Source organism: Lynx rufus, unplaced genomic scaffold, assembly GCF_022079265.1.
Source record: "Lynx rufus isolate CCGP_SWC_20201006 ecotype Redwood Valley unplaced genomic scaffold, mLynRuf1.p SCAF_2, whole genome shotgun sequence".
In the NCBI taxonomy this organism is placed as follows: Eukaryota; Metazoa; Chordata; class Mammalia; order Carnivora; family Felidae; genus Lynx; species Lynx rufus.
In genome coordinates this window covers 25,000,631-25,028,607 of record NW_025814834.1, presented here as the reverse complement: position 1 = coordinate 25,028,607, position 27,977 = coordinate 25,000,631, and the positions used below count along the sequence as shown (strand labels likewise).

Here is a 27,977-nt window from a genome sequence, read left to right as displayed (position 1 = left end):
AATGACCCTCACCTCCAAGATGCTTTAGGTCTTATTGTGATAAGAGGGTATGGGGAAAAGCAAACAAGAGATACATGGATTAAGTGATTAGAATATGACAGTTTCAAAATCAATTTCTTGAGGATAGATTCTCAATAATTATCTTTTATTGTTACTCTTATTTTTGTTCTCATCAAAAGCAGAAGAGATTCTAGCAGAGGCTAGGCATTCCACATTTTATTGTTATAAAGCACTCTGCACATCCATGTTGTTAGGTAGATGTTGTTGGAATCTGTGTTGATATTCTCTGCTGTAGTCACATTTTGTGAAATAGCCACAAAAAACAAATAAATAAAAATATTAATGAAGTCTCAGCCTGCACTGTATTATGGCTCTCATTATTGCTTTCACTCAGTGTCCACCCTAGTGCTTCCACTCTGGTCTAGGCCTTCATCATTCTATCTCAGTCTCTTTTGAGTCTTCGAAGCCTCCAATATCTTCAAACTTCAATCTACCGACTATTAGCATATCAATTATCCAAAACCATTATTTTCCATACATCACCCATTGTGCCAGCCATGGAAAAACTCTATGACTACAGTAAAAGGACAAGAGATGAGGGACATATTTAAACTTTCTGTTAATGACTCAGGAACAGTGTTATATATTTTAATATAGAGAAGATGATAGGTATTATCCTGAATTTATACTGACACTATCTTTAAACTGGAAAAACTACCGTATGTAAAATTTTTGACATTGTATTTGAGGATAGGGTTCAATAACAATGACCTCTGCCCACTACCGTGCATAGGATAATAGCCAACACTTTGTCACTGCCATCACTAAGTGCTCTGTCTACTCTTCACTGAGCAAAGCTTTTATTTATTTTATTTTCTGATAGTATATATTTATTTGTCTAAATAAATGAAAACAAACAAATAAACAAAGTTTCATGCTTTCGCCTTTGGGATCCTACCATTGGCTGCAGGAGATTAGGATTTTCTTAGCTCAATACTATCTAAAGAGAAAGTGGATTGATTGCACATTCCCTTCTCTGGGCTGCTACTGGTGGCTAGAATGTAGATATCTGCTCCATAAAATATAAACAAATAAATAGATAGATAGATAAATAAATAAATAAATAAATAAATAAATAAATAAATAATGAGACCAATACCACTGCTGACATGCTGTAATAACTTCCTAAATTCTGAAATGTAACTACTGTCCTAAGAGTCTTGTCACTACAGCTGACTACTGAATCTAGTACTGTTTGTGCTTCCCTTCTACTGTTATCCTCTTCTCTGCTTGAAAAGACAGGTTTTATATCTGAGGGTGATACAAAGGATAGTTTTAAGTAGGTAGCCTCTGAGACTCCACAAAGCTTCTGAATGCATATATGATTTGGAGCTGGAAATGCAGACTAGATCCTCACATAACTGTGTGAAAGAGAATGAACCACCCATAGATATTGTTCTTTTTTTTTTTTTCCCTTTCACTTTCCTATACTCCATCAATAAGTTGATAGGTTCAGGGTAAGAAGTTTGTGTTGTCTTAATTTTAATGGAGAGTCTATTCTCTACTCATTGTAGGCCAAGACCTTTATTCTAAGGTAACAACTGCAGTCATAGGATTCCATAAAATCTCTTAGGTCTACTTGTATGCTTACATTAAAAAATAACAACTCTCATGGCTGTTCATCATCTACTGGTGACCTCTGGCAGATTCAGATCACTACTCTGTTAGGCAAACTCATTAGTTCTTGATTACTTAGGTCTAGAGGTCATTAGCCTCTTTCTTATAAAGACAAAACAAAACCCCTAAAAAACAACAAAAAACAGACTTCTCTGTTACAAGGAGATTACAGCTGGAACTACTGAGTTTATGCAAAATTCGTCATTGACTACAATTAGATGCATTCCCAAATCATTCCTTTTACCCCATCCCCAAGCACACAATCAAAAATTCTCCTGTAACTATCAGAAATAGATTTTTTTTTCTGTTTAGAACTTCACAATGTTTATGCTGAATGATAGACAATAATCCTGTTATTTTATTTCACCTCAGTTTGTTGGCATTCATATAAAGGAGGACAACAAAGATTCAATATTACATAATCCATTAGTTACAGTGACTCAAAAAAGAGTCGTCTTCCTCTATGAGTTTTGTTGTGTGTGACAGGGAGGTTGTGATTCATTGTTTAATAGATATTTTCTTATTATTAACAATATACCATTCAGAAACCTACACCTCTGGGGGAAAACGTAGATCTTATTCACCAAAGGAACAATGTTACAGTTTTTTAATTCTTTCAATCTGTTGCTTGAGAATATAAATTAATAACAAGAAAAGCAATCAGCCTTCGACCTAAATTTTATGAAACTAAAAATCCATTACCAGGGAGGAAATACAGAGATGTTTGTCAGAGTAGTTTTAGTATCTACAAAATCGAGGAGTCTATAGTTAGAAACCCAGTTCATTAGGCTGGAAAAATAACCCTTTCACTAATATTCTAATATTATCTTCTATATATTTTGTGTATTTAAAATTTTAAATAAATATTTCTTTGAAACATACATAGATGAGTAATATATATATATATTTATAATATATATATATATATATTTATAATAATATATATATATATATATATATATAATTATACACCTCAAAAATTTTCACAAGGTAAATAAATCCCTTGTATAGTGGTCACCTAGTTAAGATATAAAATACTGTCAGTGTCCGGTTCCCTTTGTGTCCTTTGCAGTCCCTAATAAGCTCACCTTTCAAAAGGCGATCACCATCCTGACTTCTAGAAGCACAGATTAATTTAACCATGAATAAATAAAATCATATAACTGAATGATAGAGTACAGATGCTTTGTTCTCTTTCGTTCAACATGATCTTTATGAGATTCAACCATGTTATACTGAAAATAGTAATCCATTCACTTTTATTTGCTATCTAGTATTCCTTGTGTGTCTATACCAAAATTAATTACTCCATACTTCTATTGATTGAAATTTAAGTTGCCAAGTAGTGCTGTAATGAGCATTCTTGAACTTGTCTTTTGGTAGAAATAAATACAGATATAGTTATAGATATAAATACATGATAGGCAACTTTTACTACTGGTAACTATTGCTAAACAGTTTCCCAAAGTGGTTGATTTCTTTTAGGCAATTAAAGCCCAGAGCTGTGTAGTTTGGGAAATGCTTTTCATTGAGTCACTTTTCTGAGCTCCAGCTAGTCTTGTAATTTTTTCTTAGTCTGAAGGAAAGAAAGCAGATTCCTGGAGATGTACAGGTCATCTTTCCATGGCATATCTCATTCTACCCAAAGCATTTAAATTGAATATAACCATTATTCAGAGAACTATTTCTATTTTTATTAATATGTGAAAGTAGATTCTCAACACTGACAGAAAACAAAGCAGAAAGGAAGAAAATAATTTAAGAACACTACTTGGTGTTGCATTGTCAACAAATTTAGATCTTGGAGTAACCAAAATTGTTTAATGAAGATATTATGTGTAATGTAATTTTACATTACAAACATTTCAGCATTCAGATTTTTAAAACATCTATATTAAAAATATATGGGTATATAGTTGCCAGGTGTCATTACCTGGAAAAGCCTATATTTTATTCCGACTTTATGGACTTTGTCTATGTTCTTTTCACGTGTGTGTGTGTGTGTGTGTGTGAAATATTCTTTCTCACATAGTACTTGCCAACTGATATTTTAAGCATCCCCCTTGACTAAATAAAAAATTGGCAACTTTACCCTGGTCTCTCCAATTAAAAGAAAAAAAAATGCTAGTCCATAAAACCTAAAAGTCTGGGAAGTGTTGCAGTAAAGAATCCTTTTAATCCATGCATATATCCTGAATTTCTGCTCCTAAAAAAAGCCTCTCACTCTAAAACATCCTCATAGCAGACTCGAAGAGCAGCTGTAATAATATATTTTATATGACATAGATTCTTGCTAAAATAACTTGCAAATTTTTTCTCTCTCCACCAGTTTTTCTTTAGTATAGTTTCTGAATTTATTTATTTTTTTAAAAAAAAAATTTTTTTCAACGTTTATTTATTTTTGTTTTTTTTTTTAATTTTTTTTTCAACGTTTATTTATTTTTGGGACAGAGAGAGACAGAGCATGAACGGGGGAGGGGCAGAGAGAGAGGGAGACACAGAATCAGAAACAGGCTCCAGGCTCTGAGCCATCAGCCCAGAGCCTGACGCGGGGCTCGAACTCCCGGACCGCGAGATCGTGACCTGGCTGAAGTCGGACGCTTAACCGACTGCGCCACCCAGGCGCCCCATCAACGTTTATTTATTTTTGGGACAGAGAGAGACAGAGCATGAACGGGGGAGGGGCAGAGAGAGAGGGAGACACAGAATCGGAAACAGGCTCCAGGCTCTGAGCCATCAGCCCAGAGCCTGATGCGGGGCTCGAACTCACGGACCGCGAGATCGTGACCTGGCTGAAGTCAGACGCTTAACCGACTGCGCCACCCAGGCGCCCCTAGTTTCTGAATTTTAATCAAAACACAAAAATAAAGAGCAAAAGGAATAACAGAAAAGCCAACTTGGAATAAAACCAAACGACAATTTTAGAAGCCTCAATATCTTCTGAGAAATAAGTTAGAAATATTTTTTTCAAATATATTAGTTGCCAAGTTTTAATACAATTATTTTCCCTTTAACTGTTTCATTTGGGTAAAGTATATTCTAAAGGTAATATGACATTAAAGTTTAATGTTTCACATATCATAAGAAGTATCTCAAGGGGTAAAATAATTACCTAAGAGAAGGAATGTGAAGATTCTGCACTCTTCACTATAGGGAAATACATGTATTTATTACTGTAGGATTAAAGTACATGGGTTAGAAACTCACGACAATAAATCCTCTGTCATCTCTCTATGGAAAATGGTGAGTACCTCTAGGATCTGAGAAAATGCGCTACATGGAGGGCGTGATCAATGTAAGTGTCTGGACTTACTTCTGTAATTTGAAGGTACGCATGTGTTTCTCAATGTAACACACACATAAACCCACCTCTGGATGTAACTGCAATTAGGTTTAAACACATCTGCATTGTTATTCGGGTAATAAGGCTGAGGCGGAGGCAGGAGAAAGTGAGGGGGAAGAAAAGGACAGAGAAAAGGGGACAGAACATATAGCCATATAGTGGCCAACAGAGGAATGGGAAATGAAGAGGACTTGGTGATGGGAGCATCAACGTAAAGCAATAAGCCAGTTCAGGGAACAGAGTAGTAACCACTTACGCTTCTCCTACCATAACTAATTGCATACCCAAGATTATCTGTTTTGATTCTCCACTGCTGTTAGCATATAAAAATATACTGAAAAAAGTTCACTTTCCTAAATGTGCAATTCAGAACTTATGAAATTAAAAGTCAAAACAAAATTTTAGAGACTAATCAAGAAAAAAAAGTCCTTAATAGAACTTAGTTTAGATCGTTTTGTAACTTAGCAAGATTCTCCACTGACTTAAATAAGGAACACAAGTAACCAAAACCGAGCTTGGAGGGTTAACAACATCATTGTTCTCAAAGGGACAGTTTTCCTACTAGCCCTAAGCAACTTGCTTAGCATTCTTTTTGTTGGCTATGACAAAAAAACTTAGTTTCATATGAGAATAAAATTCTGAGATAGAACGTAGAAATATACTTTCTATTACAGTCTGATATGTTTGTGGTCCAAAGAGACAATGTATGCAATGATAATGCTGCCTTCCACCCCCCTCATAGATTGTAGTGCTAAAACTAATTCAACTTGAATAATTAAAACTTAAGTTCACTTATTCAGGAAACACTGAAATCTAAATGAACAACCATTGCTGTTACCTTGTTCCTCATTCATTCCCTTGAAATCTCTTGCTCTAGACAAGGTCTTTTGATAGGCACAATTCACAAATATACAATGACTGTAATTTATAAGATATAGTCCAATCATCATCTCCCCATCTGGTTCACATACATTATTTAACTGTTGTCAAATTATAAATATATTTGGATTCACCATTTTTTAGGATGAATTTCATTAATGGTCTCATATATATATTTATTTGATAAGCTGAAATGATAATATTATCCAGGTAAATGTCTATTTAAAGAAAAACAAACATACTATGTATGACTAACTTTAGTATTAAAACTTCCCAAAGTGAATTTTAAATTCATTTTAAAGTTATAAAGCTATGTCTTCCTTTGTAAAAAAAAAATACACAATTAATTCTGATTTTCTAGGGAATAGTCTCTTGGTTTTATGATAGAAATAGGAAGTAGTGACTCAGTTTGTGAATTGAATTGCTCATTGTGAATCTCACATGGAATGTAAAAGCTGAAGGTAATAATGATGCAAATGACATGTGCAATTAGTAGGTTACATTCCTAAAAATGATCAATTCTGTAAGACTCACTTCAATGTGCAATTTGCAAAAATAGCGATAGTGTGTAAGAAATTCAAAATTTTAATATTTCTTGCCCTATTTATGTAGATGAATCACAAATTAGTAATTCATTTCAAACTTGCAATGTAAATGATGAAACAAAATGAAGTTGTTGATGCAATTATTAAACTTCTCTCGTAAGTTTCTATAACTGCACAAAAATATAACCATGATTTATAAAAGGTCTCTTGGCATTCATCCTAAATATTCATCAATTATCAAAAATCAATATTGATTCTGGAAGTCTGTGTGAGAAAAGCCATTGGCCAATTTCTATTGTAAGTCATAAACTTTCATGAATAATAAGGAAAGGATACCATGGCTATATGATGTTGGACATAGGAAAAAAAGAAGATATTGTCTTTCACTCTTTGTAATTTGACTCGATTTGTGCTTTTTAATTACTCCAATTATTTTCTAATAGTTCAACATTATTCTGATTAATTTCTGGCTACAGGGTCTTCAAAAGACTGTTATAAACCTAACTCTCTGAAATTGCTGCTTTCTTCATTTTAGCAAGCACCAAGAAACTCATAAAACAAGTTTATTCATGTCAAATTTTAGATTAAAAACAGATTGCTCCTTTTATGTGATAAGAGATTTGAGGCAAAATGAAGTCACCTCAATTATCATTGTCCCTGGTTTTATTGTTCACTACCCATCTAAGATAAATAATTAGCTAGGCCTTCCAACTTGCAAGCGATTCACACATTTAAAAGTCTGTAATTTTCTGCATTTCTGCCCCTTGCTGACACAATTAAAGTTTATTGACAGTAAATACTGTAAATTTCTATTTTTCCCATAGAAATACTTGGTGCTATGTAACTGATAGGTGACTTTCCAAATTACAAAAATCTTAAGTACAATAGGAATATTTATGAATATTTTAACACTAGCACAGAGTTAGGCTCTATGATAAATAATTACTAAAAATAATTTGGTATAAAAAATTATTTCTTAATGCTGTTTCTTTTTGAGATAAAGGAAATACATTTAAAAAAGAATTAGGGAAAAACCAAAGGCAACGTTGATAGAATGCAAAAACAATTTGAATATCACCACCAACATTATAAAAAATACACTTTACTGATATTAGCTAGACACTAATAGTAAATTGTTTTTGTAATTTTCCTCACCTATCATAGGTGATATATGTAGTATACACACACACACACACACACACACACACACACACACACAGACATGCACACTCCTGTGTATGTACACATGCACCATATTTTATATTCTGAATACTGGGGGCAGTAGTGATATAAAATCAAAATATATATTTAGAAGGAAGCATCTTTAGAAAACAATAATGAAATTCACACATTTATGGAGTACTTAGATGTCTGCTTTTGCTTAGTTGTAGAGAAGACATACATAGATTCTCTGTCAATGTTACATGCAGAGATCATTCTATCATACTGATAACAGTGTATCCATATGATTTGGCTAGCTAGGAATTACTGTCATTTCACTAAAGAGTAATGAGACAAAGACAAAGGAATCTGACTTCTGAGAGGAAACTGAAGTGGATAGAAAAAATAGGTCTTGGGTTATCTGTAAGAATTAAAATAGTTATAAAAAACAAAGGAATTTTATTATTCTAGAAGAGGTGGGGTTTGAGGCTCAGAGACACAAGGGAAAAACAGTTAAACCAAAGAACTTAGTAGGTGGAATAAGTGCATATGATCAGTAAACAATAAAGAGACCAATAAACTAGAAGAGAGGATTTGTAATGCTGGCTAACGAGGTAATAGAATGATCATATTAAATTTTGATTACTCTCAAAGCCAAGAAAGGATTTTTTTTAATTTAAGGCATAAATAGATAATATCATGTTATAAAAAGGGCAATTCCTTTTCTATTTCTAACTTTACCGTTTTAAATTACTTAGTTGTTTGTGTCTGAGTCAATATAAAACGTAATCATTCAATAAAATTTTAATTGACCTCACTGTTATTGAAATATTCAAAGACACTAATAAAAAGAGCTGTACATCTCTTTAAAACCTCGTTTACAATTCTGGTTAGACGGCACGTAGAATAATCATGGAATCTAGGAAGTGTTCATTTCAAGAGAGGACTCCACACTTTTCCTCACTGACTTAAACTATGCCCCATGTTTATTTGCTAAAGGGATCAGAACAATAATTTTACAATATACCAATAATTGCATGATGCTAAAAATCACAATTAACAGTTTTTAAAGCCAAATTAATACTATAAAGTGTGTTTCTTGTTAGCAGAAAATAAAAACAATTTTCACACTATGTTTTCAGTTAAAATCTTACTTTGTTCTTAATATTTTTCTCTAAGGGATGATGGCATCTTCTTTTGGTGTCATAGATCAGAAAAAGCTATTTCCCATAGATTCCTATTCACATATTGACAGAAAATATTTGTAAGTTAACACTAATTAGAGTAATTCATGAGGAGAACACTGTATACTTGAAACTTTTTTTTAATCTCAAATTAATGCTGTTTTCTTGTCTATGTTTGTGTTATACAGGCAAAAATAATCAGAACTTTTAGAATGGGTGAAGAAAACTTGTAAATATGTAGTACAGACACTTTCCTCAAAGAATTTGAGATACTAAATTGAACCGTATAATATGGTCAATATTTGATCATTATTTTACCTAGGAAAAGGGAGTTTCATGTGGTAAAACCTAAAAACAACAAAGTATGCCTAAGATAATGTAAAGCACCTGAGCATGTAACAAAATAGGAAGCAACACTCTGACTCAATAATGGGAACCCGTGGAGATCTCCCACATTCCTAGGCTTTTGCACATTCACTGTAGAAATGGAAAGAACCAATCATTTTGGTTATCCTTTTTTTTTTTTTTGGTTTTCCTCCTTGATGCCCTGTTTCACTGTCAGGGATCCGAGGCAGGAGCCAGAGTGAGGAGCATCAGAAGCACTGAGAGACAATGCCGTGAGTCCAGCTCTGCTGGCAGCCGGAAGGGGCCTAGACCACCAGGCCTGTCAGGAGTTCCCACAAGTCCTGCCACCATTTTGAGATTTCCTCAACACCCAGCCCCCAAAAATATGTCTGTACATTTACTATCTTTGTCAATTCTTAATTCTTTTCCAAACTCCTGTTGATGCACTGGCCTCAGCCCCCTTGCCCTGCCTCTCTCCTCTTCTGGGCTGTTGCAGTGTCCTTGGTCTTTGGCATCAAGCCCATGATACTCAGTCTCCATGACTCTTGTCACAGTCCATGGGCAGTCAGGTGCTGCTCATGGGCCTGTGGGACTTTACAAATTCCTGCTCTGAATTCACATCAAAGGGAACATTTTCTTCCTCCTGGGGCTCTTGAACTCCTTCTCTGCCTGGAGCACCCACTTGAGGCTGCTGCAGCCCGTGTACTTGTTCAGAAGCTGGTGGTTCAGGTCCAGCAAGTCCTTGCCCCTCTTAAACTTCTGCAGCAAAATGACAGTAAGTTCCAAAGGTGTACAAGGTGGCAACAAATCTTCCACGGGGAGCAGTTTGCAGGGCCAGGCATAGTTCACAGGGCTGGCGGCCACCTATTGGGGCAGCAGCTGCAGTAGGCTCTCCACAATCTTCCCAAATGGCATCTCCTCCACCCTGGCACAGGAGCAGTCCATGACAGGTACCTCTGACTGTGCCACCAGCTGCCTATCTGTGGGGGACATATGCAGGCCACCCATGGGGCTGAGCACAAGGCTGCTGAAACTGTGGCCCAAGCACAGGCAGCACGCCAAACCCAGGTAGGTCAGCTTGTGGCTGATGTTGTGCCAGGGGTCTCAGTGGACTGGCTCCCACAGAGCCAGCAGTCAGGGCAGGCCCAGTGGGCCCAGAATACCGTCATCCCAGGTGGCCGGTGGCTTCAAACCAGTAGCAGCCCTGAGAATGCCCTCCAAGGCCATCTTGTGCCCCCTGCCCAGCTTTGCTCCTGTGGTCCATAGGCCCAGACTCCCTGAAACTTTTAGGAGGGATCCTCAGCAGCCACTCTGATTATCTTTTCGACTAAATAACTCTAATAAATCAAGTAGTCTTTTGATTAACTCAAAATCGTGCACAATGTTGGATATAGATGAATTTATTAGATGAATACATTAGGTGAATTTATTAGATGAATTCATATAGATGGATATATTTATTTATATAGATATAAATAAAGTTTATATACATTGATTCGATCAGAATTCTTTTTCACTCAAACTCTTAACTCAGCTACAAACACATTAACATTTAGATGACAGTGTGCCTTTGTTTAGGATTTTATGGGAGATAACAAATAGGAAAATTCAAAAATATTTTCTATATTTATAGTTCTTGCAGAATTTTATTTGCTAAGTTTGTTAAAAAGTTTTAATTTCCATGGGGCGCCTGGGTGGCTCAGTTGGTTGGGTGTCTGACTTCTGCTCAGGTCATGATCTTGCAGTCCGTGAGTTGGAGCCCGGTGTCGGGCTCTGCGCTGACAACTCAGAGCCTGGAGCCTGTTTCAGATTCTGTGTCTCCCTCTCTCTGACCCTCCCCCATTCATGCTCTGTCTCTCTCTGTCTCAAAAATAAATAAACATTAAAAAAATTTAAAAAAAGTTTTAATTTCCAGGAATTATAATTTTGGACTTTTGAGCAATAGCTAATGAAAGTCCCACAATTTAAAATACTAAGTTGCAGTGTTAAAACATGAGTACATCAAATCAAAATATAAAAATAAGTCCCAAAAGCAAAATATTAGGATCATTATCAAAGAAAATCTACCCTGGACTAGATAACTATTTTTTTTTCTATCTTAACAATTAGGTAATTGTATTTATCCAACGTCACTTATTTTTACCACATCACATTATTTTAATCTCTCTCTACCCTATACTTTTTCTTATGTTTATTTTTGCAATCATTGTAACGTTAATGTTTCTTTTCAGTTCCCAATACTCTGACATAATGTTAAGTCCTGATTAGCTAAATATCCAAACTAGAAAAGTTAATGCATAGGTTGAAGAGGTATGAGAAAAAAAGGGGCAGAGGAGAGGTGTCAGAAGAGAGTCAGCAAAAAGCTTTTTCACCTATATTAACGAAAGGCACACATTTTTGTCTGTCTAAGTAATCAGAATAGTACCTAAAAGATAGATGAGCTCAGTATATATTTGTTAAGGAAATCATTTGAGGAAGACATGTATTGTGAATTAGGTTTAAGTTAAAGAGGAACAATACTACAATCAAAATAACCATCTAGAAAATCCACATAGTAATTCCATATTTATATTTCAGTGTCTTTACTCTATAATAATAAATATGACAGAAAAAGACAAATGTGAAATGTTACAAAATTATGACAAGAAAATTGTAAAAAAAAAAAAACAACCCTCTAATTTTACTCATAATTTGATCTTGAATAGGAAAATGTGGTAATATTAACATAAAGTACAGGTAATAGAATATCTTATCTCTGATTTTAAAAAATATGAACTTTAAGGGCATCTGGGTGGTTCAGTTGGTTAAGCGTCTGACTTTGGCTAAGGTCATGATCCCGTGGTTTGTGGGTTCAAGTCCCGTGTCCAGCTCTGTGCTGACAAGTCAGAACCTGGACCCTGCTTCAGCTTGTGTCTCCCTATCTCTCTGCCCCTCTACCACTTGCACTCTCTCTCTCTATCTCTCTCTCAAAAATAAACATTAAAAATTTTTTAACAAAAAATAAAAATAAAAAAAATATGAGCTTTATTTGGGACATTTTGTTGGAAGCAATGATTGGGCGTCTACATATGATTTTTGAGCTCACACTGCAAATATTTAATTGGACTGATTGTCCAATAAACAGTCATTGGGAAGTCATTATTTTGAATATAGAAAAGCCATTCTAAATGTTCTATATTTATACATCAAGAGACTTAGGAAAGAAGAATTGCACACATGGCAAATCCTTTTGTATCTCTGTCTTGATGTAAAATGATAAAGACTGATGAGAATTGCCTCAATAACAGTACATTGTGTAAGGAATTTAAAAGCTTTCAGGGATGCCTGGGTGGCTCAGTTGGTTACGCGTCCAACTTCAGCTCAGGTCATGATCTCGCCTTTCGGAACTGGAGCCCCGCGTCAGGCTGTGTGCTGACAGGGTCTGAGCTTCAGATTCTGTATCTCCCTCTCTCTCTCTCTGCCCCTCCTCTGCTTGTGCTCTGTCTGTGTCTCTCTCAAAAATAAACATTAAAAAAAATTAAAAAGCAAAGCTTTATTATGAGTACCCAGTTTCATCCTATGCTGTCCACTAAAAAGTCTCAAGACCTTTCAATATTTTGTAAATAAAATATAAATAAAATACATACCTTAAAAAGATTTATCTATTATTGCTCAGAAGACTTGGAAAAATCTGTTCTGACCATAAGATTAAATGGCTCTATAGAAGGTATAGCATATTTTTTCCTAGTTTATTATAGATTGGTGTCCCCTCATTTGTCACCCAATTTCTTTATTGGATTATCTTAACAATAAAGGGGGTATTCTATTTAAAATACTTAGACGATGTTCTTTTGCAAAAGTAAAATAGGTTGATAATAATTTTATCTGCTTCATAGGAAACATAATTTTGCTTTAATAAGTCATAACATAATTATGTGCAATGCTGGGAATAGAAAGCATTATGTTAAACCAAATCACATTAGATTTTGTGATTTACTTTAAAAGGAATCTCAAAGAACAACGAATATCCATTCTATTTGTGACTATTTGGTGTCTATTAGTCACAACTAACCATCGCCCCCAACATAATTCTCCATCAGTCTTCCCCATAGAGTTAATGGTACCATCATCTATCTACATACTCTAACCAAAGAGCAAGAAGTCATTCCTATTTGTAACCCAATTCACCTACAAGTCTTACCAATTCTAGCTCCAAATACATTATAAAATGGCTACGTTATTTCCATCTCTATTGATATGTTCTCTTGGAGTAAAGTGAGAATCTCCTGTTCACGAAATGTAAAATAAATAATAAAAGTATGCGCATTTAAAGCCCTACAATTACTTCCTCTCACAATTAGAATAAGTGAAAACATTACTGTGATCTATAAAAAGTATTCTATGATCTTTTCCTGGACTCCTCTTTGACCTCATTTCCTATCTTTCCTTTTGCTCACTTTTCTTCTTTGGACTTTTTTCTGTTACATGATCATGATTAGCTTATTACTGTCTGAGAACACCTAGGCAAAGCCCTGCCTCAACAGACATTTTGTAGAATCTAGTAACAGAAACTAACAAAGTCATGCCTGAAGATTCCCAAACTGGTCAGAGTTCTATAATATGCATTGTATTACTGTGGAAGTGCAGGTATAGGCCTTCAGAGAGCTTGTTAGAGTAGGACAATCAAAGCAAAGTCCCCTGATAATGCAAACATTGCTCTGATCAGATCTGAAACTTAAAGGCTATAAATTCCTTTCAGTCCTATAATCAAGTATGAATTATTTAAGTGAAGGAGCAAATGCAGACTTTTATAGACATTTAAAAAGTGAGCCAGCAAAACAGCATTTGTTGATTCTGGAACTAATGTGAATCACATTCTTTTTAAACTGTATTATCTAAGCTTGTTTTCCTACAAAAACCTTCAGTTACTTGCTAATAAAAGCAAACATAAATTGTAAAATATACCAACAGATCTATGACAACAAACACATTGACCTAAATTACCTAAAATTTTTATTTTGCTTTTTAAGTGTTCTGTAATTCTAATGTGATTTGAAGAATACAAGTATTCTGAAATGTCACAGAATATAAAATGCATAAAATGGCCACTTAGTCGATACATTTTTTTCAGATTGTTGTTAATTTTGTCCAATGTGGATAAAGAATGAAACAGTACGGTTAATGTTAAATCATTGTGTCTTCTACACACTATATTCCTTGAGGGTTTTGATGCAGCTATAGAAAAGCAACAATCCAGGCAGAAAATTGGCAAATGGGCCTGAAACTCATATTTTCTCCAGTGAAATCATCTTGTAATCATTTGCAAGAATTGAACATTTCTGCAAATATAAAGATCTGCACATGGCAAAATTTACGATTATATAAACATGCACATCATCCAGAGTTAAGTGATGAGGATCACATCAATGCAGAAAAATAGTAATAGATATATAATTTTAAAAAGAAAGTTCATAAACTTACAAAACAGGAATGACATCAGAAATGGTAAGACTTTAAACATAATTTTAAAAATCACATGGAATGCCATTTTATATGTGTATATATATTCTTATAAAGCACATTTTTTAAAAAAATTAATATTTATTTATTTTTGAGAGTGGGGGGTGGAGAAGGGGAAAAGAGAGAGGGAGACACAGAATCTGAAGCAGGCTCCAGGCTCTGAGCCATCAGCACAGAGCCCGATTCTGGGCTCGAACTCCCAAATTGGGAGATCTTGACCTGAGCTGAAGTTGGACGCTTAACTGATTGAGCCACCCAGGTGCCCCTTATAAAGCACATTTTTTTAATGAAGTCAACTGTTTGATTCAATCTTTGTGGGACAATTTAAACTGTCATAATAACTTAACAAATGTTCATATTAGAATCCTGTTTTCCAGCCTGTGCACTACACATGATCATTCCATCCCATAAAAATGAATTCCAAGACTGAGGAATTCAACTAGAAATCATTAGCCCTCTTCACTTTTCAAAGAAAAGCATCATTACAATCATAGCATCCACTTAAAAATGGAACAATACCCATACAACTGTTTAAAGTTATGAGATCCCTATGATGAAATCTAGGACTTTATGGGTATATAGAGGGCATTCCTGGGTACCTGCTCTTCCTCTGATTAATACCCATCCTTGCAGACTTTAGGTCAGATTTTTTAGATAGGAAAGAACCTCACATTTTTAGACAAGGGTGAAATATGCCTCCTTGCATTGTTGAGGGTCTGTCCTAGAGGGGGTGGAAAGTTAAGCTCGAGAGGAAGATAAAGGGTTTCCAGAAAATAGGCAACTCAATCTCACAGAAAATTTAGAGTTGAAACAATAAAAATTAGGAAATCAATGAAACTCTGCTGACCTCTAACTATGCTTCTATCTTCAGGTTTTGCAAACTCAGATCATTCTTGTATCCCTAAATGGATATTGCTAAACAGCTTTAGGGTTAGCCAACAAAATTTTCCTAATATGACTGATCCTTTGAAATGAAACATAAAAAGGGGCGCCTGGGTGGCTCACTCAGTTAAGCGTCCAAATTTGGCTCAGGTCATGATCACGTGGTTCGTGGGGTCGAGTTCCACACAGGGCTCTGTGCTGACAGCTTAGACTGCAGCCTGCTTCAGATTCTGTGTCTCCCTCTCTCTCTGCCCCTCTCCTGCTCACACTCTGTCTCCCTCTCAAACATAAATAAACATTTTTAAAAAATTAAAAAAACAAATGAAATAGAAATGGTTTGTATGAATCTATACACTAGATGCCAGAGTGGAGAGGAGTCATACTGAATTTGTTAAGTGTGAAGGCAAAAATACATAATTATCTTTTAAAACCAATAAATAACATTCATAAGTGACCATTTCTACCTTTTTAAATTGATACTATATGTCCTGTAGCTCAGCTATTGGGTTGTTCTTTGATGAAAGAAACCCTAAATTATTATTTTCTTTCCTTTATTCCATGGTTGGTGCCTGATAATCTACATTGCCTATTTTACAATATATTGAATGCCTAAATTAATAAACACTTTAAAAATTATTTGGTGTCATGGCCCATGCCTTTTCATTTTCATTATATCCCTCAATTTTTTTTCTGACTCAATTTTTCACCAATTTCTGAAATAAAGCCTCAATTTAATCATTTTTACCGTGTACAAATACCAACTTTGCTCACCCCTCATAAGGTCTATTGCAACAGCCTCCTAAAAAGTACCTCTTCCTTGATTGTTTCCTAAAATATAAAAATCATTGTTACTCGCTACCAAAAACAAAACAAAAAACAAAAATAAAAAAAGTTTGATGACTTACCATTTCCTCTAAGATAAACTCTAAATATCCCCAATAGAGCACATAAGTCCCTTTAGAATCTTCTCTCAACAATTTTTCACTTGATTTTTAATCATTCCATTATATGAATCCTTTGATCTAATCACACTGCATGGCTTCAATTATGTCAGAACATGCTATGTTATTATGAAAAGCAGTATAACATGTGGTTAAGAGCCCAGACTTTGAAGCCAGCTTGCCTAAAGCCACACATATGTAAGCTGACAACAAAAGCCAGCACAAAGTTGGCAAATTGTAGCAATATGATAGCTACTACTATGTACAATCACTCTATTCTCTCTGTGTCTGCTAAACCTACCTTCCTCCTGCTCTAGGGCATGCCTATTCGCCCTGGAAGATTTGGCTTCAATGTAACTTCATCGTGGTATCTCCAGCCTTCCCAGGTGCCATCCTATAATAATCACTGCATCTTTATTGTAGCATTTTATCAGCTAGGAGCATTTATGAAATGTTTAGATTTTTTCTCTAATGTTACAAATTTGACTTATTAGACTGTAGAGGCTAATTTGTTATTTTAGTAACCCCAGTACTGGGAAAGTGCCTGACACATAAGAAGTTTGTTGAACTAAGTTAGGTGAAACGAAACAAAACAAAACAAAAATTAAATCACATTGTTTAAAATAAAAACACGGAACAAAAAACAAAAGCCTCAGCTCCAATATTATTTGACAAACAGTTTTATATTATGAATGTACTTACTGTATTTTTCTAAGAGTATTATAAAATATAAATTATGCTGGGGTGCCTGGGTGGCTCAGTCAGTTAAACGTTATTTGACTTTTGATTTCAGCTCAGATCATGATTTCAAGGTTTGTGAGTTTGAGCCCCATGTCAGGCTCTGCACTGACAGACAGTGGAAAGCTTGCTTGGGATTCTCTCTGTCCCTTTCTCTCTGCCCCTCCTACATACACTCTCTATAAATAAATAAATAAATAAACTTAAAATATATATATATATATAAAATATATATATATATATTTGCCTTTCTTGCCTTTCTTTCTCCAAATTGTTTCCTTTTCCTTCCTGTCTCTTCCACCACTCATTCTGGGATTAGCTATATGAATCTAATAGAACTTCTAAAATTTTAATTAAAGAATATTCCAGGAGCACCTGGGTGGCTCAGTAGGTCAAGCATCTGACTCTTGATTTCAGCTCAGGTCATGATCTCACAGTCATGGGATTGAGCCCTGCATAGGGGTTCCTGCTGAGTATGAAACCTGCTTGGGATTCTCTCTCTCCCTCTCTCTCACACACTCTCTGTTTTTCAAAATAAATAAACATTAAAAAATTATTCCACATTTTTTTTAATTTTTTTTTCAACGTTTATTTATTTTTGGGACAGAGAGAGACAGAGCATGAACGGGGGAGGGGCAGAGAGAGAGGGAGACACAGAATCGGAAACAGGCTCCAGGCTCTGAGCCGTCAGCCCAGAGCCTGACGCGGGGCTTGAACTCCCGGACCGCGAGATCGTGACCTGGCTGAAGTCGGACGCTCAACCGACTGCGCCACCCAGGCGCCCCCTTTTTTTTTTTTTTAATTTTTTTTTCAACGTTTATTTATTTTTGGGACAGAGAGAGACAGAGCATGAACGGGGGAGGGGCAGAGAGAGAGGGAGACACAGAATCTGAAGCAGGCTCCAGGCTCTGAGCCGTCAGCCCAGAAACATTTTTAAGATTGTGAAGAAAGGGGAACCCTCTTATACTGCTGGTGGGAAGGCAAACTAATAGGGGTACATGCATCCTGATATTTACAGCAGCATTATCTACATTAGCCAAATAATGGAAACAGCCCAAATGCCCATCAACTGAAGAATAAAGAATACATAGTATATACACAAAATGGACTATTACACAGCCATAAAACTGAATGAAATCTTGGTATTTGCAATGATGCAGACTAGTTAGAGTATATTTTGCTAAGCGAAATAGTCAGAAAGAAAAATGTGGAATTTAAGAAACAAAACAAATGAGCAAAGGGAAAGAAAAAAAAGAGAGAGGCTAACCAAGAAACAGACTCTTAACTATAGAGAACAAACTGATGATTACCAGAGGGGAGGTGGGTGGGGATATGTTTCAAATAAGTGATGGGTATTAAGGAGTGCACTTGTGATGAGCACTGGGTGTTGTGTGGAAGTGTTGAACCACTATATTGTACAATTTTGTATTGCAATTAATATTATGCTGTATGTTAACTAACTGGAATTTAATTAAAAACTTATTTTTTTTCCCAGTTAGTATTCCATAGATCGGGGAATAAAATACAGACTTTTTTTTTTCTTCGCTGAACTATACTGTGAATATTCGGGGGGGAGGGATATACCTGTATCTATAGATTAATTTCTGAATCTTTAAAAAAGTTTTTCTTCAAGTTACTTAAATTAAAAAAAAAAAAGACAGTTCACCTGTATCTCCCACCTGTCCAACCCCTGCTCTAGAAATCGCCAACCAATTCTGTGAACTTACTTTTTCTTTTCTTTTCTATTTTTTTTATTCCACATCTAAGAGCAATTGTATGGTATCTGTCCTACTCTGTCCGACTTGTTTCACTCATAATTTATCCATTCACCATTCACAAGATATGTTTCCATATCTTAAGTACTGTAAGGAATACTGCAGTGAATATAGTGATACATATATCTTTTTCAAATTATCTTTTTGTTATCTTTGGATAAATATCTAGAAATGGAGTTGTTAGATTGTATGGTATTTATATTTTTCATTTTTACCATAGAGGTTGCACCAATATACATTTGTACCATCAGTGTATGAGGTTTCTCTTTTCTACACAGCCTTATTAAAACTTGTATTTGTTTTTCTAACAGCCATTCTAACAGGTGTGAAGTCACATCTCACTGACGTTTTGACTTGCATTTGCGTGATGATTAATGATGTTGAGCATCTTTTCATGTGTCTGTTGGCCATATAAAGGTCTTTAGAAAACTGTTTATTCAGATCCTTCTGCTCATTTTTTATCACATATTAAATTTAAGTCTTTAACTCATTTTTAGTTAATTTTTGTGGATGGTGTAAGATAGTGGTCCACTTTCATTCTTTTGCATATTACAGTCCAATTTTCCCAACACCATTTATTAAAAAGACTATCCTTTCTCCATTGTATATTCTTGGCTCACCTGTCATGAATTAATTGAACATATATTTCAGGGCTCTCTATTTTGTTCTCTTGATCTATGAGCCTGTTCTTGTGCCAATACCGTACTGTTTTCATTACTATAACTTTGTAATATAGCTTGATATCATGAAGCATGATGCCTCCAGCTTTGTTCCTTTTTTTTTTTTAAGATTTTTTTGACTATTCTGGGTCTTCTTTTGTACAGGAATTTTAGGATTATTTTCCCTATTTCACTTGATCATAGTATATGATCCTTTTAATGTATTGGTGAATTTGGTTTGCTGATATTTTTTGAGGATTTTTGCCTCTAGGTTAATCAGAGCTATTGGCCTGTATTTTTTTTTTCTTGTGGTACCTTTGTCTGGTTTTGGTATCAGGGTAATGTTGGTCTGATACAATGAGTTTAGGAGTGTGACCCCCCCCCCGCCTTCTGTTTTTTGGAAGAGATTGAGAAGGATTGGTATTAATTCTTCTTTGAATGTTTAGTGGACTTCTCCAGTTAAGTTATTTAGTCTTAGACTTTTGTTTTTAGGGAGTTTTTGTTTTGTGTTTTGTTTGTTTGTTTAGAGAGAGAGAAGGCATGTGGGGTAGGGGTAGAGAGAGAGGGAGAGAATAAATCTTAAGCAGGCTCAGTGAGGAGCCCAACATAGGGCCCGATCTCATGGCCATGAGATGATGACCTGAGCGAGAATCAAGAGTCAGACACTTAACTGATGAGCCTCCCAGGTGCCCCTGTTTTTAGAAAGTTCTAAATCTACTTATTCAATCTCTTAACTAGTAATTGGTCTGCTCACATTTCCTATTTCTTCATGATACAGTTTTTAAAGTTTGTATGTTTCCAGGAATTTATCCATTTCTACTAGGTTGTGCAATTTCTTAGCATATTATTTATAGTAGTCTTTCATGATTCTTTGTATATCTGCAGTTATCAGCTGTAAGGTCTCTTTCATTTCTGATTTTATTTATTTGAGCTCTAGCTTTTTTTTTTTTTCCCTTGCTGAGTCTAGGTAAAGATTTGTCAATTTGTTTACCTCTTCAAACAATCATTTTTATTTATTTTTAATATTTATTTATTTTTAAGAGAGAGACAGAGTGTGAGCAGGGGAGGGGCAGAGAGAGAGGAAGACACAAAATCTGAAGCAGGCTCCAGGCTCTGAGCTGTCAGCACAGAGCCCGATGCGGGGCTCGAACTCACAACTGTGAGATCATGACCTGAGCCGAAGTGGGATGCTTAACCGATTGAACCAGCCAGGCACCCCATCAAAGAACCAGTTCTTAGTTTCATTGATCTTTTCTATGATCTTTTTAGTCTCCATTTCATTGGTTTCTGCTCTAATCCTTATTATTTCCTTCCTTCTACTAACTTTGGGTTTCATTTATTCTTTTCCTAGTTCCTTGAGGTATAAAGCTAGGTTATTTGAAAGTATTCTCATTTTTTTAAAGGAAGTCCCGTTATTTTTTTATTTTACTTTATTTTTTAAAGTTTATTTTGAGAGAGACAGAAAGAACATGAGTGGGGAGGGGCAGAGAGAGGGGGAGACAGGGAGAATCCCAAGCAGGCTCCAGGAGGTCAGTGTACAAAGTATGACACAGGGCTTGAACCCACAAAACCATTAGATCATGACCCAGCAGAAATCAAGAGTAGAATGCTTAAATTACTGAGCCACCCAGGCACCCCTGAGAATTTTCTCATTTTTTGAGGGAGACATTTATTGCTATAATTTCCTTCCTAGACCTGCTATACATTCCTTCCTAGACTGTATACATTTTGGTATGTTACATTTTCATTTTTGTTTGTCTCATGGTATTTTTTTTAATTTCTCTTATGATTTCTTCTTTGATCCATTGGTTATTCAGTAGCATGTGGTTTAATTTCCACATATTTGTGAATTTTCAAGTTTTCTTCATACCATTGTGGTTGGGAAAGATGTTTGATATGATTTCAATCCTCTCAAATTTATCAAGATTTGTTTTTTGTCTTAATATATTACCTATCATGGAAAATGCTCCATGTGCACTTGAGAGCAATGTGTACTCTGTTGCTTTTATATGAAGATTCTGTAAATGCCTGTTAAGTCTATCTGGTCTAACATGTTGTTTCCTTATTAATGTTCCTGATGTTTCCTTATTAATTTTCTGTTTGGATGATCCATCCATTCATATAAGTGGGGTATTAAAATTCCCTACTATTATTGTATTGCTATTTTTCCATTAGGTCTGTTAATATTTTATTTACATATTTAGGTTGTCTTATGTTGGGTGCCTAAATATTTACAAATGTTATACCCTCTTTTTGGATTAACTTCTTTATTATCATGTAACGTCTTTCTTTGTCTCTAATTATAGCCTTTGTTTTAAAGTCTATTTTGTCAGATATAAGCATAGCTACTGTAGTTTTATTTAGGTTCCCATTTGCATGGAATATCTTTTTCCATCCCTTCACTTTCTATCTGTGTTTGTCCTTTCATCTAAAGTGTATCTCTTACTAGGCAGCATATAGATAAGCCTGGTTTTTGTTTTTATTTACTCAGGCACTCTGTGTCTTTTGACTGGAAAATTTAGTCAATTTACATTTCAAGTAATTATTGATAAGTATCTCCTTAACTGCTCTTTTGTTAATTGTCTCTAGCTATTTTTGTAGTACCTCTCTGTTGGGTTCCTTTCTTCTCTTTTTCTCCTTCTTTGTGGTTTGATGACTTTCAGTGATGGTATGCTTATATTCCTTTGCAATATCTTTTGTGTATTTACTAAAGGTTTTGCTTAGTAGTTACCATGAGGCTTACCTATAACAACTTACATGTAACAGTCTATTTTAAGTCAGTAACAACTAAGTTTGATACCATTCCAAAGAACAACTTTGTACCCTCCCCCAACATATGTTTTGTGTTTTTGAGGGCACACGTTACATCTTTTTACTTTTTTTTTTCTTTTTACGTTTTAATAATGGGTTCTGGTACTAAAATAATATTTTCCTACTGCTATGGCCAATTTTTTTTAAGTTAACAATATGCCTGTTATTTTTAGATATTTATAGTAAAGAAATATAAGATTTAGTGCTGAATTGAAGGAAATTTTCTAAAGACTTAGAAAACAAATTACTTTTAGATCAGTAGTCTAATATCAATCAGCAATATGCACTAATAGACTGATGCAAAAATCAGTAGCACGTTTTGTGATTCTATAGTAACTTTCACATAAATAAAATGTTGCAATACATATGAAGCACATAAACAGTAGAACTGAAAGAGAGTTTTCCAAATCAGAGTGGAACTTCTATTTGCAAAGAGCTATCTCAAATCTTATAGGTAATTTCTACTACAATGTCTGTTGTCTACCCAAACAAAACAAAACAAAATGAAAATCATATATTCTCAGTGTTTACTTCTGTGAACTTCAGGAACACCAGTGAGAATTCTTATATCCATGTCTTATAAAAGAAAGAATATTGAATTTTGATCAAGAGTACCTACCCTACATTGATTTTTCATTGTCTGGGACACTATAAGTGAGTTATTCACTTATTAAGCAACAAGCAACTATTATGTGACATAGAAAACATGGTGCTAGGCCCTTACGCAAAGTTATTTAAGACCTGGGCTGACTTTTAACAATTCAGAGCTTTTGTGGAAACATAATTATAAGTACCATATCATAGTGTGATTAGTGCTATGATTAGTGCTATAATCAAAGTTGTATAATATTTTAGTAGCATTGGACAGAAAGTAAATAATTTCTGGAGAAACTGTGAAAGGCAGACTACAAAGGAGCATAAAATCTGGAGAGAGAAGAAAAAACTACATTGGGACCTAGGAGGTGTCTGTTCAGAATTCTTCAAGCTATCAAAATATCATTTGTATTTACTCCTATATATCAGGACCATGTTTTCTAGTAGCTAATAATTTGATAGTAGCTAATAATTTCTCATAGCTAATAATTTCTAGTACCAAATAATTTTATCTGTGCCAATGGATTAATTGAGAAGACACTATTCCTTTATTATTCACTCTTTAAAAAAAGCAGTACCTTGATAACAAGGAAAAACCTATGATAATGGGCCATTCAGACTATCGTGGGCTAATTTTAGGGCATGGAGTCATATCTATATTCACGTGGAACATCTATATAAAATGGCATTTCTGAGCGGTAAGTATAGGAGGGCACTTAAAACCTTACTTCTAAAATGAATAGAGTAAATCTAAATTAAGCAAAAGCTCTGTAACCTGTGTTTTCATTCATAAACAAAGAATATACATTTTTATTGCAAATAACTCTTTAAATTCTATATAAAGTTACATTATGGTGACTATAGCTTCAGGTAACAGCTATGCTTACTAGTTATTCTTCCTATAGGTAATGCAAAACCTAGTAAACACAAATTCATTAGCCATGTGTCCACTCTAATACAAATATATGGTGAGAGAGAGAGGAGATGTCCAAAGGGGAGAAAGGTACTAAGAAATGTACAGTCTACTAGAAACAGTCCTGAAAATAAAAATCACATTTTAAACAAGCACACATTTCAATAGTATGCTTTGTGAAGTTAGAAACACATTTTAATAATTGTCTTTAATAATTATTCATGAATGAATTATTAATTAACTCTCTAGACTAAAAATATCATTCCATCCTTGCTAAATAACATTCTCTCTATAGAAAGCTAAAACCTTTCACATCATTAATACTTCTGTAAAGTCTTATTTGATCTTATTATAATTAGTGCTTTGTTTGTTAGAACATTTCCACATCACAAATTGTAACATTCAGATTCATGAATGGACATAATGTACAGAGAAAATATTGTCAATGAATTATATTTCAATGAGCCTTATAATAAAATTTTATGCCTATCAATCTAAGAGTTTGCATGGAAGTCTACGTGACTGTCAGCTAAAAAAATGGGCAGAGACTTTTCTTTTTAATCTCTCTTGAGACCACTAACTGTTCTGAAAATGTGGGCTTTTGTTAACATGATCTGAGTTATGAGTATAAAAATTCCTGAACCTGCAGAGAAAACAGATTCTCAGAGAAGTTGTTGTTGCTGTTGTTGTTGTTGTTTTGTTTTGTTTTATTTTCTGTTCTTACCTGGTGAAAATGAATTCTAAGTCATGTATTTGTTAGACAGCAGGTCAACATATTTAAAAGTTAGTATGCTAATTGTCCACCAAAAATAAACAATTATCTAAATCCAGTTAAAAATAATTGCTGTGTACTTACTTCCTGTAGTTTTCCTATTATGAATGTACTTTCCCTGATAGTGATACAATTTTTATCATGTGTATGTTGATTAATTAGATTTTAATGACTTTTCTGATAAACTTCATATGGTAGACAGAAAGTAGATCCACTTTGGTCATTGGACCTACAATATAGAGAATATTTCTTAATCAGATTAACAATGCAAAGCCACCCTATTTGTGGCTGTACTTTGAAATAGATCTGTCATCAGGTGAAATCTTAATTGGCTTCCTCAAATGTGATGAGATAGCGAGAATGATTCAGCCAAGAAAAAGAGGACAAGAGTGAATTCTGAATTGCAGTTGGAATTTCATGGGTAGGTAAGGTCTTCCTTTTTCAACATAGCAGTTTTGAGATTTTCTCTCCCATCTCTCAGAATCACACATACTCAGAACTGGAAGGACTCCAGAAAAAATCTATTGCAACTCTTGGCTGATCTATCATTAACCTAAGACGTGTCAGACATGTTCATCTAGAAGTTTTCTAAGAATTTGTGGGGAGGTCACTAGCCTCTTGCAATTTTAGTAAGTTGTTTTTTAAAACTTTATATTGGGTGAGGTGTCAACATATAATTCTGTCTGTAATTTCTCTCCATCCTACAAAAATGTATAAATGTAGAATATAAAACATTTCCAAAATTCCACTCCTATGTGATTTCCACCATCTATATACATCCATACATCTTTTCCCCAAAAGTGTTGCCTATGTCCTACAACTTGCTATTTTCACTAATTATATATTGCAGGAAACCTTTCCTTTTCAGTCAAAGTAGAACTAGCCAATTCTTTCGTATACCTGCACAATATTATGTTGTATAAATGTACTTTCATTTATTAAACCATTTACTTGGGGATGGGAGTTTGGTTGTTTCCAAATCTTCATTATAATCAAACACTTCTAATACATATATTTTTGCCCAGTGTATAAAGTTTTCTGTGGCATAAGTTCCAGATATTGATACCCTGGCTTCCAAAATGATGTATCAATTACAACTCTCAGTACACGTGAACAGGCATCAGAATCTTCACTCTGAAGAATTTTGGAGACAAATGGTCACAATTTAAATTAAGACTTTAAACTCATATCAAATGAATTAAATATAATGCTATCTTTTGTCAAAAATAAACATTCTTATTTTGTTAGTTATATTTATATAAAGATGAATAGTGTATTTTGATGCTAGCCTCTAGATTCTTTTTACTCAGCCAATAAGAACCCTTTAAAAATCTGATGAAACCATTGAAGTCTATCTTTATTTTTTAGCTTTGTGTTCAACTTTATTCTTCTCCTACCCTATCTACTCTTGACCAATACCCACACTTCTTACTTTCAGAAGTTTGGTCATTTTTAAACTAAATCTTAATGTTTGTTTATGTAATTGCTCAAAGCTGTGTCTTCATATAATACATTTTCAGTTATCTGGCAAAGGTTACATTTCTTCCCAAACCAGGTAAAATTTAGGATTTGACCATATATCATTTTTGTATCCCTACTCTTAACACATTCTATCCGTATAATCCCTTCAAGGGATCACTAGAGTGATGCCTTAGGGCAGGTAAGTCCTCTCCTTTTATGAGTGAAAATTTCATCTGCACCACCTGGTACTTATATGCCCTGCCATATATTAGCACAGAGAATCCTCTTAAGCAGGTTAACCGTCCTCTATTCTGTACATGAGACATCTGTTTCTTACTTGAAGTCAAAAAAGGTTAGCTACTTCTCTCTGATTACAGAATTATGTCATATGTTACATGAAAATACAAATCACTTCTTTTACTGCAGAAAATTATTTCCACCAACCAACCCCACAACGTGTCAAATTTCCAAAATAATGTTTTTCACCAATAATTTTCGAAAAGCACATGACATGTACACTAAATTTCCAACGAAATACCCACTCTTTAAGTTACAACATGCAGTATCATGCTTAAAATACAAATGCAAATTCAAAATAAATAAAGTGTGCTTAATGTAAGAAGCATGCAGGTCACATCTTTTCCAAAGCAGACATATCTGCATTTCTTTGGTTATTGGTTATTAATATTTCATTAATTTTCAAGCAACTGCATAGTCCCCTTGAGATATCATTAATAAAATACCATCCAAATCAGCAAGATTATAGTCAAAGTAGCCAAACTACAGAACCCATTTAATTGCCTAGAAATTTTAAGAGTGCTGAGTGCTTGCTTTAGTTTAAAAAACTGAATAATCTGATGCTTTGATGATTACAAAGGGTCTTTAAGCTTTCTCTGTTTTGTTGGTAATTTTAATTATTTCTCATACTTTTCCCACTTAGATGCATTCCTTTAGCGGCCCTTTCAGAATAATAATGAGCAAACTAAACAAAAAAAACATGAGTACATAAATACTTCTGAAATAAATTTAAGAATGAAAAAATACACAAGCACTTAACATTTGCAGTATCAGCCTTTTTCGTCCCACTTTCCCCAGTGACACATAAAATTTTTGATCAAGGAATGTAGCCAACAAATTAATATCATTACATTTTGCCAAAATGTTAAAATTTCCTGAAGTGCTCAGATCCTCTACCCACTCTAAGGATACCAATTTTGCTGATTCTGAGTAATTCCTTATATACACAGGTACGCATTTTGGATTTAGGTATGAAAGCAACCCTTAAGTTATCCCTAACCCTATCTCACTTATGGTCATGCTCCTGATCATACCACATTCATTTAAAGAATGGCAAGGCAGAGACGGAAAATGGAACACATTTTTGCATTTTTTTCTTATGTGTATGTATACTAGAGTCCTGTTTGGATATTCTCCCATATTACATAGAGAATTTAAATTTAATTATTTTTAGTTAATAAATATTTTTCCCTTATCAACATGCTGTTTTTCTGGATAATTCTTAAAGTCAACATGCTCAGTGAAACCAGTCACATAAGTGTTCGCTTTCAGGTTACATTTATATGAAGATCAAGAACAGGAAAAATGTGTCTATGCTGATAAAATTTAAATAGTGGATCCTACACAGGCAGGTATTGACTGGCATGAGGGAATCTTCTGGAGGTGATGAAAGCACTTTGCATCTTTACGTGTGTGTGTGTGTGTGTGTGTGCCTTATACTTAAGATTGGTGTACTTTCTTCTATGAAATTTACAACTCAATTTTAAATTTTAAACTTAAA

The 27,977-nt window shown here is 34.5% G+C and overlaps 1 protein-coding gene and 1 pseudogene across 1 annotated transcript in view; both read right to left on the bottom strand.

Annotated features, from left to right (window-relative positions):
* The window catches only part of ERBB4 (erb-b2 receptor tyrosine kinase 4), a 730,912-nt gene that overhangs the window by 434,778 nt on the left and 268,157 nt on the right, over positions 1-27,977 (bottom strand). The gene's annotated exons all lie outside the window — the stretch shown is intronic.
* Positions 9,664-27,977, bottom strand: part of LOC124515579 (18S rRNA aminocarboxypropyltransferase-like) — a 33,623-nt pseudogene continuing 15,309 nt past the window's right edge.